General features: G+C 36.5%; 3 long non-coding RNA genes across 8 annotated transcripts; 1 reads left to right on the forward strand and 2 right to left on the reverse strand.

Annotated features, from left to right (window-relative positions):
• Positions 1–497: 497 nt before the first annotated feature.
• LOC134957516 (uncharacterized) lies at positions 498–2,752 on the reverse strand. 3 transcript variants are annotated; one of them, XR_010186677.1, is made up of 5 exons: positions 2,664–2,752; positions 1,781–1,884; positions 1,309–1,369; positions 892–987; positions 498–782 (listed from the first exon to the last, which is right to left on the reverse strand). It is a non-coding gene; the product is annotated as an uncharacterized LOC134957516 (long non-coding RNA). The 3 variants fall into 3 exon arrangements; XR_010186657.1 differs by lacking the exon at positions 2,664–2,752 and adding an exon at positions 2,036–2,385; XR_010186666.1 differs by lacking the exons at positions 1,309–1,369; positions 2,664–2,752 and adding an exon at positions 2,036–2,380.
• A 4,454-nt stretch (positions 2,753–7,206) lies between these two features.
• Positions 7,207–9,405, reverse strand: LOC134957446 (uncharacterized). 2 transcript variants are annotated; one of them, XR_010186608.1, is made up of 5 exons: positions 9,372–9,405; positions 8,489–8,592; positions 8,018–8,077; positions 7,601–7,696; positions 7,207–7,491 (listed from the first exon to the last, which is right to left on the reverse strand). It is a non-coding gene; the product is annotated as an uncharacterized LOC134957446 (long non-coding RNA). The 2 variants fall into 2 exon arrangements; XR_010186617.1 differs by lacking the exon at positions 8,018–8,077.
• A 2,725-nt stretch (positions 9,406–12,130) lies between these two features.
• Positions 12,131–14,377, forward strand: LOC134957618 (uncharacterized). Of its 3 annotated transcripts, none has more exons than XR_010186691.1 (5): positions 12,131–12,211; positions 12,991–13,094; positions 13,506–13,566; positions 13,888–13,983; positions 14,093–14,377. It is a non-coding gene; the product is annotated as an uncharacterized LOC134957618 (long non-coding RNA). The 3 variants fall into 3 exon arrangements; XR_010186710.1 differs by lacking the exon at positions 12,131–12,211 and adding an exon at positions 12,495–12,839; XR_010186702.1 differs by lacking the exon at positions 13,506–13,566 and having other exon boundaries at positions 12,139–12,211.
• The last annotated feature ends 7,302 nt before the right edge of the window (positions 14,378–21,679 follow it).

Raw genomic sequence — 21,679 nt, forward strand, 5'->3', positions numbered from 1 at the left:
ACTGGAGCCGGTGAATATTTACTTTGATGTATGTGAGCTTGTACTTTTTATCAGTAAAGATTTTATATGTTGCTCACGGATGCGCTATCCTTTGTCTTTGTTCTTTTTATATATATATATATATATATATATATATATATATATAAACTTGCAAAACTCCCGGCACTCGTCTGGAACTGAGTGAAATGCTGCGGTGCCTTCCCAGGAGAACAAATCCTCCATAGAGTATGTGGAATGAAGGCGGCACTCAGACAGGCTTAATTAATAGTGAAGCAAAGTCAGCTTTATTCGACCGACATGTTTCGGGGCTCAACCCCTTCCTCGTCATTGAGGCCCTGAGGAAGGGGTTGAGCCCCGAAACATGTCGGTCGAATAAAGCTGACTTTGCTTCACTATTAATTAAGCCTGTCTGAGTGCCGCCTTCATTCCACATACTATATATATATATATATATATATATATATATATATAGAAATGGATTCTCGTGGGAGCCAATATGCCTTTTGTATGACAATAATTAAAAGTTTTTATTGTACAGAAACAAACGATATTTATCCTAAGCGTTTGTTATTGACACAACCTTCTAAAAATTCATATAAAACAATATTACAATCTTATACATAAATTACAGTTGGATGTGAGGATTTTACAGCCAGGTGATCACAGTCAGAACTCGAAATGGATGTATCTCCAACCAGATGTTTGTGATAAGGACTTTGTTAACCAGACGTTGCAAAACCCAACGCGTTTCGTCCGTTAGGACTTCATCAGGGGTTTGGAATCTGGATAGTTACAAATGGAAATATATAAATCATATAGTCTTCATTAATAAGACATATTATTATCCAGGTAAGTATTCCATTGAAATCTATTGTGGATTAACATACATACCAGTTCTTATAGTAGGAGTGATTACCATTGATTAGAAAGGTTTAGAATATCCAATGATTACATCCAATCACATATTCAATTCGATAAATATAATATCTGAAACATTATCGTTATAATAATCAATAAACATTATCCTTATACAAATGATAAAAGGAAGAGGGAGGGAGAGTCAAAAGAAGAGGAAAGGGAGGGAAAGTCGAAAGAATATTATGAATGTCAATATAAATCAAATAGCTCCGTATTTATCCACATAATCAACATCAATTCAGCTGATGGAAATGATACAAAGGGCAGGGTCTACAAGTATCAGAAACTACCAATAGTTATAGAACACTCCAATTAAAGTCCACATAAAACTTCAAATTCACAATATACACACAATTATATCCACATTACAACTCATTGTACAATACATACCTAGATAGACTTCAAAAAAAATATATATAAATTTGGTTGAAATTAGATGATGTTACGTTCCCTAAAAGGGATAAAGATAAAATAGTTTTTTGTCACTCAAATGATTGTTAATAGGAAATGTTTCTGTAACATCCTGTTTACCATTAAAATAACATAGATGCTACCAACAAATCAGAGAAGATATAACAACAACTTCCTCAATTGATTATAAGAAACCATGCTGATGTCAGTATTTAATGTAAGGTATTTAAGGTGATTCAAATAGAAGAACTTTTTTATCCCAAACTAATTAATAAATGATGTCTTTAATCTAACATGCAATGGGGAGTGGTATATTCAATCAATCATTAGAGAGCCAATTAAGTTCACAGCTGTAATTTATAACCAGCAAGAAGAACTTTTTAACATCTGAAATACTAATCTTAACATCATATGGTATTTAATATTTGCACTAAATTAGTCTGGTTCTTACCTATTTTCAATCAAGAATGGTGGAACCTTATAGTCTACCTCTGTTTATACATGTCACCAAACAGAGAACTTAGGAAAATTTCAAATCCTGAACGAAACTATTCCCTGTGGACAAGTAAATCTAAATCAGTATATTACAATCATACTAAAATTAAGTAGTTACTCTTAAATTAAGGAATCCATTCATCTAATAAATTTTCAAAAAGACCATCCAATAACTAAGTTCCAAATATACAATTATAGTACTCAAACTTACTGTTTACAGGAACAAGTGCAACCTCACTGAATCCCAACTACAGAATGAGAGGCAATATAAGGACATCCCTTTATAGCTCCCTTGATATTACATCACTTTCTGCTGGCTGATTAATTAATTTATTATTAGTTAGTGATGTGTTAAGACCTCATAGTACTATGTGGAATGCCATTCTTACTGGTTACCTAACAGATCCCCTAAATGATGTCTTTAATCTAACATGCAATGGGGAGTGGTATATTCAATCAATCATTAGAGAGCCAATTAAGTTCACAGCTGTAATTTATAACCAGCAAGAAGAACTTTTTAACATCTGAAATACTTAACCTCATATGGTATTCAATATTTGCACTAAATTAGTCTGGTTCTTACCTATTTTCAATCAAGAATGGTGGAACCTTATAGTCTACCTCTGTTTATACATGTCACCAAAAAGAGGACTTAGGAAAAATTTCAAATCCTGAATGATACTATTCCCTGTGGACAAGTAAAACTAAATCAGTATATTACAATCATATTAAAATTAAGTAGTTACTCTTCAATTAAGGAATCCATTCATCTAATAAATTTTCAAAAAGACCATCCAATAACTAAGTTCCAAAAATACCAATATAGTACTCAAACTTACTTTTTACAGGAACAAGTGCAACCTCACTGAATACCAACTACAGAATGAGAGGCAATATAGGGGCATCCCTTTATAGCTCCCTTGATATTACATCACTTCCTGCTGGCTGATTAATTAATTTATTATTAGTTAGTAATGTGTTAAGACCTCATAGTACTATGTGGAATGCCATTCTTACTGGTTAACTAACATCAATTCTGCTTCCTGACATTATAAAAATAAGAGGGGACAAAATCTGAACGCTACATGCGTTCCACTCTCGCGTGCGTGTCAACGCACCGCACTTCCGGTTCCGGCGGAAGTACGCACAGCGTGCGTGTCACAGTCACGCACTTCCGGCGGAAGTACATCACATGCGAGTCACGATCGCTGTTTGCGTGCCATGGTCCCGTAGTTCGATGGAGATGTGTCAGCGGATGTTAAATTTTGTGGTTAGCTTTAGGGATTCTTTCTGTGATGAATAAAGATTAAACAAAAATTCTTTATAAGGTCTACTATTAAAGAGTTCTTTGGTCATTAAAGTCAAACTCTTTTTTCACAGTTAGAATTGTAACATTAATATTGAATTCTAAATAGTAATAAAGTGCTGTTATCTCATCAATTAAATAAAGGTATTAATAGTGCTATTTATTAAATAAGTGTTAATCAATATAAGTGACCAATTTGTGATAAATAATATTAATTATAAACTATTTGATAAAAAAATATACTTAAAGTGACTTATTGCAATAATAACTAATAGTATTGATACGACATGTTTCAAATTTAAAGTTTAATTGTCTGGTTCAAATTACACCGACAATATTAATATAACCAACATCAACATGATTTCCCATTTACAGAAAAATTCACCACATATTACATTTCATAAGAGTTATATATTGATAGACCATGAACATACTATATATACTTAAATCATCCCTAAGTTGTATATTCCTTTTATCAAACTTAAACTAAAAAAACTATAAACATAGGGGGAGGGGGGGGGGGGACTGTAAGATGGCCGGACTAATAATAGGAATGGTTAAATACTATTCACTTCTCTTTTATTATGAAGACTATTATAGGAAAGACACAATATCAATATCTTCGTTTAAGCCACCAGGAGTGAGAGTGTTCAAAGAGTAGATCCAAAATGTCTCCTGTTTGGATAAAGTTAGATCTCTACTTTTTCCTCTAGGATCTGATGGAATGTATTCGAGAATGGTAAAGGAGAAATTCTCCTTAGTCACAACTGAATTGTGTTTATCCATAAAGTGTCTGGGGAGACTATGGGACGTCAGTTTGTTTTTCACGTTCCTCATATGTTCTTGTACTCTGATTTTAATCATTCTCTTAGTTTTGCCTATATACGATAGGCCACAGCTGCAAGTGATCTGATAGATAACATATTCAGTGTTACAGTTCACAAGGTGTCCTAATTTGTACCATTTCCCTGTTTCCATTTTAATATTAATGGGTTTACGTTCCATAAATTTACAACAGATACACTTTGAACATGGATAACAACCCTTTGTAGGTATAATGGAGTCTGGACAGCTTCTGTGTTGTACTAAGTCAGTCTGACTTGGTGCTATTATACTTTTCAGATTGGTGGATTTCTGGAAGACCAGGTTAGGTTTATTTGGAAGCGTAGGGCCCAAAATTGGGTCCTTCAAAAGTAAACCCCAATGGCGTTCCAGAATTTTTCTAATTGAATGATTTTCACGGTTAAATTGTGTAATAAAAGGTCTTAACTGTTGTCTTGCTGGTTCAATCTTATCCTTAGGAAGTAACATCTTATCTCTTTCTTGTAGAGATGCTTTTATTTTGGCCTTAGAGACCATATCAACAGTATAGCCCCTTTCTTCAAATCTCTTTTGTATGACTGCTGCCTGAACCCAGTAGTCTTCAATGCTGGTACAATTACGTCTTAAACGGAGAAATTGAGCGTATGGCACATTGTTTTTCCATGCTGGAAAATGACAACTAGTTTGCGGGATGTAACTATTGGTGTCCACTTCCTTAAAAAACGTTTTTGTACTAATCTTTTCACCTACTGTTCCCATTAAGGTGAGATCAAGATAGTCTATCTTCTGCGAATCAGTTTGATAGGTGAACTTTAAATTCAGATTGTTGATCTGAATGGAAGCCATAAAGTCATCAATACTAGCTCTATCTCCTTTCCATATGAAAAGAAGATCGTCTATGTATCTGCGATAGAAAACAATGTTTTCACAATATTCAGAACCATAAACAAATGTATCTTCCCATTCCTTCATAAAAAGGTTAGCGTACGATGGGGCAAACTTAGTCCCCATCGCTGTACCTTGTTTTTGTAAATAGAATTTGTTGTTAAATTCAAAAAAGTTGTGGTTTAGAATAAATGTTATGCCTTCCAGCAGAAATGACACATCCTTTTTGGATAATTCGGGATCATTAGATAGAACTGCTCTAATTGACTCTATACCCTTAGAATGCGGGATAGAAGAATATAGCGCTTGGACGTCCAGAGTGAGCCAATAATAATCCTTTATCCAAATAAAGGAATTTAGTTCCTGGAGGACACTTGTAGAATCTTTAAGGTATGAGTCCATTTTAGTTACATAAGGTTGAAGTCGAATATCAATATAGTGCGACAAATTAGAAGTTAGAGAATTCACTCCTGCCACTATAGGTCTTCCTGGCGGATTTGTATTACTTTTATGTATCTTTGGTATGTGATAAAAGTTCGGCACTATTGGATGTTTCACGTCCAAATAATCGAACTCATCCTTGCAGATCAAATTGTCCCTCAACGCTCTCATTAACAGACAGGTTAATTCCTCTTGGTAAGTTTTAGTAGGATTGCCAGGTAATTTAATATATGTATGCCCATCTAGTAGTATACTAGAAGCCTCATTCAAATAGGCTTCTCTTGTCTGAAGGACCAAAGCTCCTCCTTTATCGGCCCCTTTAATCACTATGCTCTTATCTTTTTTAAGGGACTTCAAGGCTCCTTTCTCTTGAGGGTTCAGATTATTTCCATATTTAGAACTTTTTGATTTCATTTTTCTAAAGTCCTCCTTAACAGACTCATAAAATATGTCCAAATTACTACTTTTAGATTCTACAGGGTAAAACTTAGAAGGTAATTTTACCAATGGAGGTTTCTCTTTATTGGAACTTTCAATTGGGGGATTTTTAAGAAAATGTCTATGGATGGTCAATTTCCGAATATACTTATTAAGGTCTATAAATAAATTAAATTTATTTACATGTGAATCCGGCGCAAATTTTAAACCCTTCTCTAATAAGGAGCTTTCCGCTGTTGATAACTGTCTCTTTGCGATATTGACAACCCCAGATGGGACTTCTCTTGATGGAACAGTGCTCTTCGTTTTTTCGGGCTTCTCTCTGCCCCCTCTACATCCTCGTTTCCTCCATTGTGTCCTCTCTTCACACCCTGTGGAGAATCTAATCTTGTGTGAAGTTCCTCTTTTTGTTGTTGTATGCGAGGAAATCTGTGTCCTCGTCGTTCTTCTAAAAAATGGCCTCTCTGTTGCCTAACTGGAGTAGGGGATCTGTCAGTATTATATCTACCCCTATACGAATAGTTCCCTTGATCAGATCTATCACGAAAAGAAACCAATCGATTCCTTTGTCCACCCTGTTGTGAGGGGTATCTATTCCTATAGCCCCTCCATTCTTCTCTCCGATTGTAATGGGGGGATTGATAGTTCCTTCTGGATCTATTATGAGATTGTTGGCCTCCATAGTTCCCACGATACTGTCTATAGTCACCCTGGTATCTCTTATCATACCGTGAGTGATTCATCAATGGTGCCTGAGTTCTCTCTTCCATCCTCCCTTCATTAATGGGTAAATGATGTATCTGGCCAGATATGTAATCATTTCTATCTCGCAAAAATTTCTTCTGTTTACGTGATATAATTTCTTCTTCAGTACTATCTAGTTTGTGGTGCAGATCCACCACATCCCGTTTGAACTCCTCACTATCATCAAATTTATTGGCTTGTAATTCAATTTTCTTGATTTCTTCCTCAATACGACCTAATTCCCTCTTCCTTTCAGAAATAATCAAACCAATGAGTTTATTGGAACAATCATCTAAGATCGAATTCCAATTGGTGATAAAGCTTTCATTTCCTCCTCCTATCGTAGGGGTCTTATGTAGCCTTAGGCCTCTTGGGATCCTTCCTACTTCAAGATATTTCTCCAATGTAACTATATCATACCAATTATTAAGTTCTTTTACTGCTAACTTTTCTACCAGATTAAGGTAGCCATAATAATCATCCTCATCTGCTTGAAACACCTGTTCTTCCTCATCAAAAATATTTTTAGCTTTTGACTGTCTTTTTGATCTATCGCTAAAAATCGGCATTTTTGGTAAAAGCTGCAATCTTAGGGTTAACTGACAGAGACAATACTACAAAACAAAAAAATCAACCCTAATATCTTGCGCTATACCTCTAGTCTCAAACCAACAAGAAATACCCTCTGTCAGATAAGGTATTAAAAGTAGATTACAAATAGAAATGGATTCTCGTGGGAGCCAATATGCCTTTTGTATGACAATAATTAAAAGTTTTTATTGTACAGAAACAAACGATATTTATCCTAAGCGTTTGTTATTGACACAACCTTCTAAAAATTCATATAAAACAATATTACAATCTTATACATAAATTACAGTTGGATGTGAGGATTTTACAGCCAGGTGATCACAGTCAGAACTCGAAATGGATGTATCTCCAACCAGATGTTTGTGATAAGGACTTTGTTAACCAGACGTTGCAAAACCCAACGCGTTTCGTCCGTTAGGACTTCATCAGGGGTTTGGAATCTGGATAGTTACAAATGGAAATATATAAATCATATAGTCTTCATTAATAAGACATATTATTATCCAGGTAAGTATTCCATTGAAATCTATTGTGGATTAACATACATACCAGTTCTTATAGTAGGAGTGATTACCATTGATTAGAAAGGTTTAGAATATCCAATGATTACATCCAATCACATATTCAATTCGATAAATATAATATCTGAAACATTATCGTTATAATAATCAATAAACATTATCCTTATACAAATGATAAAAGGAAGAGGGAGGGAGAGTCAAAAGAAGAGGAAAGGGAGGGAAAGTCGAAAGAATATTATGAATGTCAATATAAATCAAATAGCTCCGTATTTATCCACATAATCAACATCAATTCAGCTGATGGAAATGATACAAAGGGCAGGGTCTACAAGTATCAGAAACTACCAATAGTTATAGAACACTCCAATTAAAGTCCACATAAAACTTCAAATTCACAATATACACACAATTATATCCACATTACAACTCATTGTACAATACATACCTAGATAGACTTCAAAAAAATATATATAAATTTGGTTGAAATTAGATGATGTTACGTTCCCTAAAAGGGATAAAGATAAAATAGTTTTTTGTCACTCAAATGATTGTTAATAGGAAATGTTTCTGTAACATCCTGTTTACCATTAAAATAACATAGATGCTACCAACAAATCAGAGAAGATATAACAACAACTTCCTCAATTGATTATAAGAAACCATGCTGATGTCAGTATTTAATGTAAGGTATTTAAGGTGATTCAAATAGAAGAACTTTTTTATCCCAAACTAATTAATAAATGATGTCTTTAATCTAACATGCAATGGGGAGTGGTATATTCAATCAATCATTAGAGAGCCAATTAAGTTCACAGCTGTAATTTATAACCAGCAAGAAGAACTTTTTAACATCTGAAATACTAATCTTAACATCATATGGTATTTAATATTTGCACTAAATTAGTCTGGTTCTTACCTATTTTCAATCAAGAATGGTGGAACCTTATAGTCTACCTCTGTTTATACATGTCACCAAACAGAGAACTTAGGAAAATTTCAAATCCTGAACGAAACTATTCCCTGTGGACAAGTAAATCTAAATCAGTATATTACAATCATACTAAAATTAAGTAGTTACTCTTAAATTAAGGAATCCATTCATCTAATAAATTTTCAAAAAGACCATCCAATAACTAAGTTCCAAATATACAATTATAGTACTCAAACTTACTGTTTACAGGAACAAGTGCAACCTCACTGAATCCCAACTACAGAATGAGAGGCAATATAAGGACATCCCTTTATAGCTCCCTTGATATTACATCACTTTCTGCTGGCTGATTAATTAATTTATTATTAGTTAGTGATGTGTTAAGACCTCATAGTACTATGTGGAATGCCATTCTTACTGGTTACCTAACAGATCCCCTAAATGATGTCTTTAATCTAACATGCAATGGGGAGTGGTATATTCAATCAATCATTAGAGAGCCAATTAAGTTCACAGCTGTAATTTATAACCAGCAAGAAGAACTTTTTAACATCTGAAATACTTAACCTCATATGGTATTCAATATTTGCACTAAATTAGTCTGGTTCTTACCTATTTTCAATCAAGAATGGTGGAACCTTATAGTCTACCTCTGTTTATACATGTCACCAAAAAGAGGACTTAGGAAAAATTTCAAATCCTGAATGATACTATTCCCTGTGGACAAGTAAAACTAAATCAGTATATTACAATCATATTAAAATTAAGTAGTTACTCTTCAATTAAGGAATCCATTCATCTAATAAATTTTCAAAAAGACCATCCAATAACTAAGTTCCAAAAATACCAATATAGTACTCAAACTTACTTTTTACAGGAACAAGTGCAACCTCACTGAATACCAACTGTTAATGAGAGCGTTGAGGGACAATTTGATCTGCAAGGATGAGTTCGATTATTTGGACGTGAAACATCCAATAGTGCCGAACTTTTATCACATACCAAAGATACATAAAAGTAATACAAATCCGCCAGGAAGACCTATAGTGGCAGGAGTGAATTCTCTAACTTCTAATTTGTCGCACTATATTGATATTCGACTTCAACCTTATGTAACTAAAATGGACTCATACCTTAAAGATTCTACAAGTGTCCTCCAGGAACTAAATTCCTTTATTTGGATAAAGGATTATTATTGGCTCACTCTGGACGTCCAAGCGCTATATTCTTCTATCCCGCATTCTAAGGGTATAGAGTCAATTAGAGCAGTTCTATCTAATGATCCCGAATTATCCAAAAAGGATGTGTCATTTCTGCTGGAAGGCATAACATTTATTCTAAACCACAACTTTTTTGAATTTAACAACAAATTCTATTTACAAAAACAAGGTACAGCGATGGGGACTAAGTTTGCCCCATCGTACGCTAACCTTTTTATGAAGGAATGGGAAGATACATTTGTTTATGGTTCTGAATATTGTGAAAACATTGTTTTCTATCGCAGATACATAGACGATCTTCTTTTCATATGGAAAGGAGATAGAGCTAGTATTGATGACTTTATGGCTTCCATTCAGATCAACAATCTGAATTTAAAGTTCACCTATCAAACTGATTCGCAGAAGATAGACTATCTTGATCTCACCTTAATGGGAACAGTAGGTGAAAAGATTAGTACAAAAACGTTTTTTAAGGAAGTGGACACCAATAGTTACATCCCGCAAACTAGTTGTCATTTTCCAGCATGGAAAAACAATGTGCCATACGCTCAATTTCTCCGTTTAAGACGTAATTGTACCAGCATTGAAGACTACTGGGATCAGGCAGCAGTCATACAAAAGAGATTTGAAGAAAGGGGCTATACTGTTGATATGGTCTCTAAGGCCAAAATAAAAGCATCTCTACAAGAAAGAGATAAGATGTTACTTCCTAAGGATAAGATTGAACCAGCAAGACAACAGTTAAGACCTTTTATTACACAATTTAACCGTGAAAATCATTCAATTAGAAAAATTCTGGAACGCCATTGGGGTTTACTTTTGAAGGACCCAATTTTGGGCCCTACGCTTCCAAATAAACCTAACCTGGTCTTCCAGAAATCCACCAATCTGAAAAGTATAATAGCACCAAGTAGACTATCTGACTTAGTACAACACAGAAGCTGTCCAGACTCCATTATACCTACAAAGGGTTGTTATCCATGTTCAAAGTGTATCTGTTGTAAATTTATGGAACGTAAATCCATTAATATTAAAATGGAAACAGGGAAATGGTACAAATTAGGACACCTTGTGAACTGTAACACTGAATATGTTATCTATCAGATCACTTGCAGCTGTGGCCTATCGTATATAGGCAAAACTAAGAGAATGATTAAAATCAGAGTACAAGAACATATGAGGAACGTGAAAAACAAACTGACGTCCCATAGTCTCCCCAGACACTTTATGGATAAACACAATTCAGTTGTGACTAAGGAGAATTTCTCCTTTACCATTCTCGAATACATTCCATCAGATCCTAGAGGAAAAAGTAGAGATCTAACTTTATCCAAACAGGAGACATTTTGGATCTACTCTTTGAACACTCTCACTCCTGGTGGCTTAAACGAAGATATTGATATTGTGTCTTTCCTATAATAGTCTTCATAATAAAAGAGAAGTGAATAGTATTTAACCATTCCTATTATTAGTCCGGCCATCTTACAGTCCCCCCCCCCCCCTCCCCCTATGTTTATAGTTTTTTTAGTTTAAGTTTGATAAAAGGAATATACAACTTAGGGATGATTTAAGTATATATAGTATGTTCATGGTCTATCAATATATAACTCTTATGAAATGTAATATGTGGTGAATTTTTCTGTAAATGGGAAATCATGTTGATGTTGGTTATATTAATATTGTCGGTGTAATTTGAACCAGACAATTAAACACTAAACTTTAAATTTGAAACATGTCGTATCAATACTATTAGTTATTATTGCAATAAGTCACTTTAAGTATATTTTTTTATCAAATAGTTTATAATTAATATTATTTATCACAAATTGGTCACTTATATTGATTAACACTTATTTAATAAATAGCACTATTAATACCTTTATTTAATTGATGAGATAACAGCACTTTATTACTATTTAGAATTCAATATTAATGTTACAATTCTAACTGTGAAAAAAGAGTTTGACTTTAATGACCAAAGAACTCTTTAATAGTAGACCTTATAAAGAATTTTTGTTTAATCTTTATTCATCACAGAAAGAATCCCTAAAGCTAACCACAAAATTTAACATCCGCTGACACATCTCCATCGAACTACGGGACCATGGCACGCAAACAGCGATCGTGACTCGCATGTGATGTACTTCCGCCGGAAGTGCGTGACTGTGACACGCACGCTGTGCGTACTTCCGCCGGAACCGGAAGTGCGGTGCGTTGACACGCACGCGAGAGTGGAACGCATGTAGCGTTCAGATTTTGTCCCCTCTTATTTTTATAATGTCAGGAAGCAGAATTGATGTTAGTTAACCAGTAAGAATGGCATTCCACATAGTACTATGAGGTCTTAACACATTACTAACTAATAATAAATTAATTAATCAGCCAGCAGGAAGTGATGTAATATCAAGGGAGCTATAAAGGGATGCCCCTATATTGCCTCTCATTCTGTAGTTGGTATTCAGTGAGGTTGCACTTGTTCCTGTAAAAAGTAAGTTTGAGTACTATATTGGTATTTTTGGAACTTAGTTATTGGATGGTCTTTTTGAAAATTTATTAGATGAATGGATTCCTTAATTGAAGAGTAACTACTTAATTTTAATATGATTGTAATATACTGATTTAGTTTTACTTGTCCACAGGGAATAGTATCATTCAGGATTTGAAATTTTTCCTAAGTCCTCTTTTTGGTGACATGTATAAACAGAGGTAGACTATAAGGTTCCACCATTCTTGATTGAAAATAGGTAAGAACCAGACTAATTTAGTGCAAATATTGAATACCATATGAGGTTAAGTATTTCAGATGTTAAAAAGTTCTTCTTGCTGGTTATAAATTACAGCTGTGAACTTAATTGGCTCTCTAATGATTGATTGAATATACCACTCCCCATTGCATGTTAGATTAAAGACATCATTTAGGGGATCTGTTAGGTAACCAGTAAGAATGGCATTCCACATAGTACTATGAGGTCTTAACACATCACTAACTAATAATAAATTAATTAATCAGCCAGCAGAAAGTGATGTAATATCAAGGGAGCTATAAAGGGATGTCCTTATATTGCCTCTCATTCTGTAGTTGGGATTCAGTGAGGTTGCACTTGTTCCTGTAAACAGTAAGTTTGAGTACTATAATTGTATATTTGGAACTTAGTTATTGGATGGTCTTTTTGAAAATTTATTAGATGAATGGATTCCTTAATTTAAGAGTAACTACTTAATTTTAGTATGATTGTAATATACTGATTTAGATTTACTTGTCCACAGGGAATAGTTTCGTTCAGGATTTGAAATTTTCCTAAGTTCTCTGTTTGGTGACATGTATAAACAGAGGTAGACTATAAGGTTCCACCATTCTTGATTGAAAATAGGTAAGAACCAGACTAATTTAGTGCAAATATTAAATACCATATGATGTTAAGATTAGTATTTCAGATGTTAAAAAGTTCTTCTTGCTGGTTATAAATTACAGCTGTGAACTTAATTGGCTCTCTAATGATTGATTGAATATACCACTCCCCATTGCATGTTAGATTAAAGACATCATTTATTAATTAGTTTGGGATAAAAAAGTTCTTCTATTTGAATCACCTTAAATACCTTACATTAAATACTGACATCAGCATGGTTTCTTATAATCAATTGAGGAAGTTGTTGTTATATCTTCTCTGATTTGTTGGTAGCATCTATGTTATTTTAATGGTAAACAGGATGTTACAGAAACATTTCCTATTAACAATCATTTGAGTGACAAAAAACTATTTTATCTTTATCCCTTTTAGGGAACGTAACATCATCTAATTTCAACCAAATTTATATATATTTTTTTTGAAGTCTATCTAGGTATGTATTGTACAATGAGTTGTAATGTGGATATAATTGTGTGTATATTGTGAATTTGAAGTTTTATGTGGACTTTAATTGGAGTGTTCTATAACTATTGGTAGTTTCTGATACTTGTAGACCCTGCCCTTTGTATCATTTCCATCAGCTGAATTGATGTTGATTATGTGGATAAATACGGAGCTATTTGATTTATATTGACATTCATAATATTCTTTCGACTTTCCCTCCCTTTCCTCTTCTTTTGACTCTCCCTCCCTCTTCCTTTTATCATTTGTATAAGGATAATGTTTATTGATTATTATAACGATAATGTTTCAGATATTATATTTATCGAATTGAATATGTGATTGGATGTAATCATTGGATATTCTAAACCTTTCTAATCAATGGTAATCACTCCTACTATAAGAACTGGTATGTATGTTAATCCACAATAGATTTCAATGGAATACTTACCTGGATAATAATATGTCTTATTAATGAAGACTATATGATTTATATATTTCCATTTGTAACTATCCAGATTCCAAACCCCTGATGAAGTCCTAACGGACGAAACGCGTTGGGTTTTGCAACGTCTGGTTAACAAAGTCCTTATCACAAACATCTGGTTGGAGATACATCCATTTCGAGTTCTGACTGTGATCACCTGGCTGTAAAATCCTCACATCCAACTGTAATTTATGTATAAGATTGTAATATTGTTTTATATGAATTTTTAGAAGGTTGTGTCAATAACAAACGCTTAGGATAAATATCGTTTGTTTCTGTACAATAAAAACTTTTAATTATTGTCATACAAAAGGCATATTGGCTCCCACGAGAATCCATTTCTATTTGTAATCTACTTTTAATACCTTATCTGACAGAGGGTATTTCTTGTTGGTTTGAGACTAGAGGTATAGCGCAAGATATTAGGGTTGATTTTTTTGTTTTATATATATATATATATATAAAAGTATAGTGTGCACTCCACATTCTTACACCCACCCGCACTGCTCCCCACACTCTCACACACACCCGCACTGCTCTCATGAGACCAGGACATTTATCATTTTCACAAATTAATGTTTTCCTGCAAATGTGTCTTTCCCTTCTTTCTTCTTACAGGGTACTTTCCCCCCACTGTGTGCTAGTCCTGTAATGTGTACCTCCATTGGTTGCACACCCTGCCAGCAGTAACCTACACAGTGCGCCTCACATGGCTGCCTCGGATGGTCCCTCCATGGGCAGGGTGTGCTTCATTTGGATCTTTCCATGCAGGGTATAGCATACTCCTACACTCGTGTCAGTTTTCCCGTAGATGCATTTGGCCCTTGTATGGCTCATCTCCCACTGTGTAACCTTCGTAGTGCGCCCAACATGGCTGCCTTATCTGGTAAACTTGTGGATGGGATGAAAAATACATGGACCTGATGGTTTTACTGGAACCCTACTCTGAACCTAAGGACTCTGCAATCTCCCCGTTTTGTGTTCTCTTCGGGGGTGGACTATTCCACCCTGGGTAATCCTACGCAGAGCGCCTAAGATGGCTTCCGCACCTGGTACCTTGTGAGGGTGGAATACACAACCCCTGGAGGTTATTACCCAAAATGCTTACACCAACCCTGCATTATGCTTTCTGTCTTTATTGTCTGTGTGGTTTATCTTTTGATGTAATACTTAAATCTTCTGTATTATGTGCATTGTTTGAGTTCTAGTTGGCGCCGCGGATGGCTGCCTCGGTGCTGCTCTGCCAAGCAGCCTTTGTGTTTAGTCCTACGTGTATAATATGTCTAATATGTTGAGTCTATTGTACAGTTGCAATGTGCAGTATCAACTCATTTGTGTAATGTGTGTAATGTATGCTATGTTCTTCCCCCTTCGTATGCTATGTATTCCCCCTTCATGTTGCTGCTTGGCGATGCATTGTACCACAAAGAATTCCTAGTGTACGTGAGTACACCTGGCCAATAAAGCTGATTCTGATTCTGATTCTGATACATATTCAGCAATAAGTCGGCACTCGCATTACTGTCCCTTTAAGAAAATGCTCGGGTGTCCTCCTTGAGTCTAACCAGACTCCATGACATAAATACCCTGGAAGGCGGCACTCACGAAGCTTAGAATGGACGAATAATCAGACGGACAGCGTCAACAGTTAAACTGTTGACACTGTCCGTCTGATTATTCGTCCATTCTAAGCCTCGTGAGTGCCGCCTTCCAGGGTGTTTATATTATAATACGTGAAGATATGTGTCTCCTATGCAATGGGCTATAATTGTGTATCAATAGCCTATACTTCTATGGTTAAAGAACAATAAAAATATGTTTGAAACAGTTAAAACTATACAGACTACATATATATATATATATATATATATATATATATATATATATATATATATATTTCTATAGCTCTTTTTTTTAAGAATTCTCAAAGTTTAGTCTGTAGATTACTTTTTAAAAGTGAGGAGTATATTGAAAAGATTAATTTTATGTCCAAGCAGAAAACAGAGAACAAAGCAGCAAGGCCAACTTCTGTACAAAAATGCACATTTCAAATACAACAGTAAAAAATAAAAGACTAAATTAAAACTAAAATATAGGTGAAAAAAATATACAAAGCAGCCAGCAAAAACAGGAAACATCTAAAACATCTAATTAGCTATAATAGGACAATAAAAAAATAATGGCAGCACTAAATAGACACTTCTTTGTAAACGTAAAAACATTTTAGATCAAAACCCAGCAATATTAAAAACTATTAAGAATATTTCACATAAAACATTCAAGATTGCACAATTGTTACTCACAGAATAAGGTAGTGAAAGATAAACAACTAATATATTTAATGGCAAAAGTATAGTTTATTGATATCCTTTTATAGTATGTTTGTTTGATGTTGTAAGAAGAGTTTGTTAATGGATTTGGAATATAAATATATGTTCTAAAAAAACAGCATTTACTGTAAGTCTGGACTTTGGATGCATCATTTCAATGGAATTAAACATATATAATAAAGCTTCATAGAAGATGCATCTACAGTATCTGAGTGATGTCTAAGATACAGTTACACTTACTTAAAATACAAAATATATATATTTCCATTCAAACAAAAATGTCTCTTACCTTCCATATTTCCCCTACCTGCTCTGTGCCATCTCGGTGACCCTGGTGTTAATGTCAATTTTAGGAGGTGCTAATCGCTGTGTGATATTACAGTGAATGACTAACAGAAATCACACAAGCCTGGGGAGATGTATTAAGCAGTGAAAAGAGTGGAGAAGTGAGCCAGTGGAGAAGTTCCACAAAATTTTCTAAACCCACTAGTACTGAGTTCGCACTGTGTATTATTTTATATATATATATATATATATATTTATGTGTTGGGTTCGTGCGACCGCCGGTCACCACACCGATGCCGGGATCCCAGCTTTTAGATGGCCGGCGGGGGGGCGTAGCGCAATGAAGCCCCTTGCGGGCTTGCTGCGCTTGACATGTAGCGTGCTCAGTGGCTCGATGCGCTCACCAAAGGTTCTATTCCCACTCTATGGGTGTCGTGGACACCCACGAGTGGGAATAGTCCATGTTGGTCGGCATGCCAACCTATTGACTATTCAGCATTTGGGACCGGTCACATAACTGCGTCCCTATGTTTATTACCAGATATTTATATAGTGCAACATATTCCGCAGCATATTACATAGAATATTTGACGATTCACTTCAGTCCCTGCCCCAGTGGAGCTTACAATTTATATGTCCTACCACATGTACATGCACACAAAGGTTAATTTTTGTTGGGCGCCAATTAACCTATCAGTATACCTACCTACCAATTCTCCAACACACGTCTCTCAATATCTTTGTTTATCTCCAGTGTTGGATTGGGGCATTACTAGCCCACCTGGGAATGCAGTGGCAGTGGTCCATGCTTAAGGGATGTGGCCAGCCACCACAGTGGATGTGAATAGCAACCACAGAGGATTGGCCAACCATTACAGAGTTCATAGCTTGCAGACAACATGGATTCTATAATGCATAGTCTGGGCCTCTTTATAAACAGCATATACAGTGCTATTTATAGTAAATAAAGATGTTAGATCTAACCGCGATGACAGCGTGCACATCTAGGGCACACGCATCTTATAAGTGTATGCACTCCATTCACATGAAGCAAATGCCGCAGCTTGGCACAGCCGCGCAAGGAGTGCTCGTTTAGCGTGGCAACATCCATACTGATAGTTTATGCAGTATAATCTACCAGGTTATGCACTGTAGTGAATACACTATAGTCTTACGAATGCAGTATAATGTAACATATGTATAATAATAAAGTACATAGTTGCATAGTTGGTGAGGTTGAAAAAAGACAAAATGTCCATCGAGCTCAACCTGTATTATAAAATGATGGTGAAACTGTCTATTTATACCACAGTAGTGCACTCTACATATGATAGGGCACATGTCTAAAACTCAATGAGAACTTCATACTTTATTAGGTCTAGTAAAGGTCAAGAACATGCCATTGTAGAAAAAAAAGGCAAAAAAAAATTCAGTTATCTAAGTTATTGCCAGAACAATATATATATATATATATATATATATATATATATAAAAATGAAGTATATAAAAGCGCCTAATAGTGTTGGTGAAAAAGTATGTGCAATCAGGTGTAATAAGTTATAACAATAAGTAACAACTTAGCTTCGAATAATTTCAGGCTTATGACTCTTAGAGGCAGGCAGGGCTTAAAGTGGTCTTGGAGAGGTGGGGGAACTCACCTCACCTGCAATGCCACAGAAAGGGTGTGGCCTCACAAGGAAGGGGCGTGGCCACACAAAAGTACCACCAATTCAAAATAATGCTTCACAGTAGCACAATCTTATTCACATTGCCCGCCCCACATACTAGTGCCCTTTACACACAATGCCCACAATTTTCAGAGTCCCCCCTTTTACACAGTACGGCAGACAGCGTCCCCTTTTACACAGTACGACAGGTAGAGCCCCTTCCAGGGGCAAACGCAGGATTTTATGAGGGGGTTTTATATATATATATATATATATATATATATACACACACACACACACACACACACACACACACACACACACACACACACTCAGAGTCTTGAAAGTTCAAAAACAGACAAAAAGAGTGACATGGCAAGAGAGGGTGAGAGAGACATGGAGATAGAGACATTGCAAGAGAGAGAGAGACATGGCAAAAGAGAGAGAGATGAAGAGGAGACATGGCAAAATAGAGTGACATGGAGAGAGAGAGAGGGACATGGAGAGAGAGAGAATATCAGCAGCAGAAAGACTGGGCACCCAGAGCTGTGAATTGTGGCAGCAGTTACCTGGAGGTCTTCATGAGGAGGGAGAGTTGACTCTCCTACCAGACGCCCAGGCAGGGGCAAACGCAGGATTTTCTTGGGGGGGGGTTCCGTTCACGTATGCATGTACATATGTTGTGATATATATATATATATATATATATATATACATATACATACACACACACATACATACACTTCTGTACATATACATACATACTTACACACAGCATACATACATTCATGGCGTACTTTCAAAAACATATATACAATACATAACTACTCGGATCAAACATACACACTGCAGACACACACACGGAGCATACATGCATGCATACACACAGAGCATGCATACATATACACACAGAGCATACATACACACAGCATATACACATACACATACACACATAGCATGCATACACACACGCAGCACATACACACACATAGGATACATACACACGGCACATGATACACACACAGGATACATGAACACAGCACATGATACACACATAGGATACATGCACACAGCACATGATACACACACATGATACATACACACAGACACATGATACACACAGGATACATGAACACAGCACATGATACACACATAGGATACATACACACAGCACATGATACACACAGGATGCATGCACACAGCACATGATACACACACAGGATACATGAACACAGCACATGATACACACATAGGATACATACACACAGCACATGATACACACACAGGATACATACACACAGCACATGATACACACAGGATACATACACACAGCACATGATACATACACACAGCACATGATACACATACAGGATACATACACACAGCACATGATACACACTGGATACATGCACACAGCACATGATACACACATAGGATACATGAACACAGCACATGATACACACATAGGATACATGAACACAGCACATGATACACACATAGGATACATGCACACAGCACATGATACACACGTAGCTTATAAACACATAGCACCCCCCCTCTTCCTTCCAAACACCAGGGCAGTGGGTTCCTCACCCGGCCAACTAAGCCCCCCCCCCCCTACACTTAAAACAAATACCTGTGCTCAACTGCAGTACAGTTCACTGCAAACATTTCCGTCCTGCCTCACCCGGCCGGCCAGCTCTGTCACATGGGAGGTCTGCCTGGGAGGAGCTGCAACTTTCTCTGCAGCTACTGTTGCTCCCCGTACATTCAGCCAGCCTGCCTCCGTCCTCTCCTCAGTTAGTGGAGGCAGCTGCCGGCAGCCGCACCGCACAGTCTATTTGCGGGGGGGGGGGGGAGGGGATCGGGCGTTACAGCCCGCGGCTCAGTCACACTCCGGCGGCTGTGGCTGCGGTAGAGGGGGGGAGTGAGGGCACTTTGAACCTGGCGCCGGCTGAGCGCCATTCACGGCTCCTTGACCGTCAGCTAATGAGAAGCTGCCACTTGGCAGCTTTTCATTGGCTGGCGGTCTGCGAGCCGTGATTGGCTCACGCCAGATTTTGAAAAAGCCTCATCTACTTCTAATTGGTGCTGCAGCCGGTCCGCGAGCCGTGATTGGCTGGCGGCCGCTGCCACCTTTATAATGGAACAGGGACATGATGCTGTGGCCGGGCGGAGGCGGAACTGGTTCCGCCTGCAATTAGAGGTGACGGAACGCAGTTCCGTCCCGTTCCGGCCCACTTTAACCACTGGAGGCAGGACATGTGGAGAAAAAATGAAAGCAACATAGTGTGTACTGTTTTTTAAAAATAAACCAATAATTTTTACAGCAACTCAAGAATTATAACTTATTACACCTGAATGCACATACTTTTTCACCAACACTATTAGGCGCTTTTATATACTTCATTTTTTATCTTTATCCACACACTGTATTATAGCTGCCACTCATTCCATTGATGAGGTGTGTTGTATAAAAGGTTTCTAAAAAGAATATCCTTCCTACCTTCGTGTTCTATTAGTTTTACCCAGGCACTTTCCTTCATTATTCCTCTATATATATATATATATATATATATATACTGTATACTGTACATATAATAGAATCTAGAGGTCTTAGTTACATACAATTTGCAAACATATGATTAGCCACCAGGCCCCGACAAGGCTTACATTTTGTTCTGTTAGTATGAGAGGCATGGATGGGACCAGTGTTTGGAGGGTATGGTGGTCTCTGTAGTGCCATTTAGAGATCCTGGGGGTATCTTCAGGAAAGTTAGCTCTCAATTCGGATACATTTGCTCAGATGCCATTATCATGTGGCATTATGTTATATTACCTGGAAGGGTTGTTATTATTATTATTAGTACCTGGGGCGGGTCTGGGGTGCGTTTTCCCCTGTATTGGTGGAGCTGGGCTGCTTTGGGGTAGCACACTGTGAGATCTTATTTAGCACCCCCTTAACACATTTATTAATCCTTCTGGTGTTTTAATTACACTTTCACTTGTATATTCATTTTTGTATATAGATTTTCCTTTTTATTAACACGTACTAACACTTTACCTTCTTGCATTGTGCTGCTCTGGGGTAGCTGGCCTTTGCCGGTTTGTGGGGTTCTGCACCCTGGGCCCAGACCTAGAGCTATGGACCACCAGCATCAGAGTAGCCTTGTCGGGGCCTGGTGGCTTATCATACGTTTGCAAACTGTATGTAACTAAGACCTCTGGATTTCTATTATATGTACAGTATATATATATATATATATATATATAGTCTTTCATGTCTTGGTACAGCTCGGTGTGCTGGGGGACACAAGGGGTTAATCCCCAATGTAT

The sequence above is a fragment of the Pseudophryne corroboree genome, chromosome 1 (assembly GCF_028390025.1).
Source record: "Pseudophryne corroboree isolate aPseCor3 chromosome 1, aPseCor3.hap2, whole genome shotgun sequence".
Classification (NCBI taxonomy): domain Eukaryota; kingdom Metazoa; phylum Chordata; class Amphibia; order Anura; family Myobatrachidae; genus Pseudophryne; species Pseudophryne corroboree.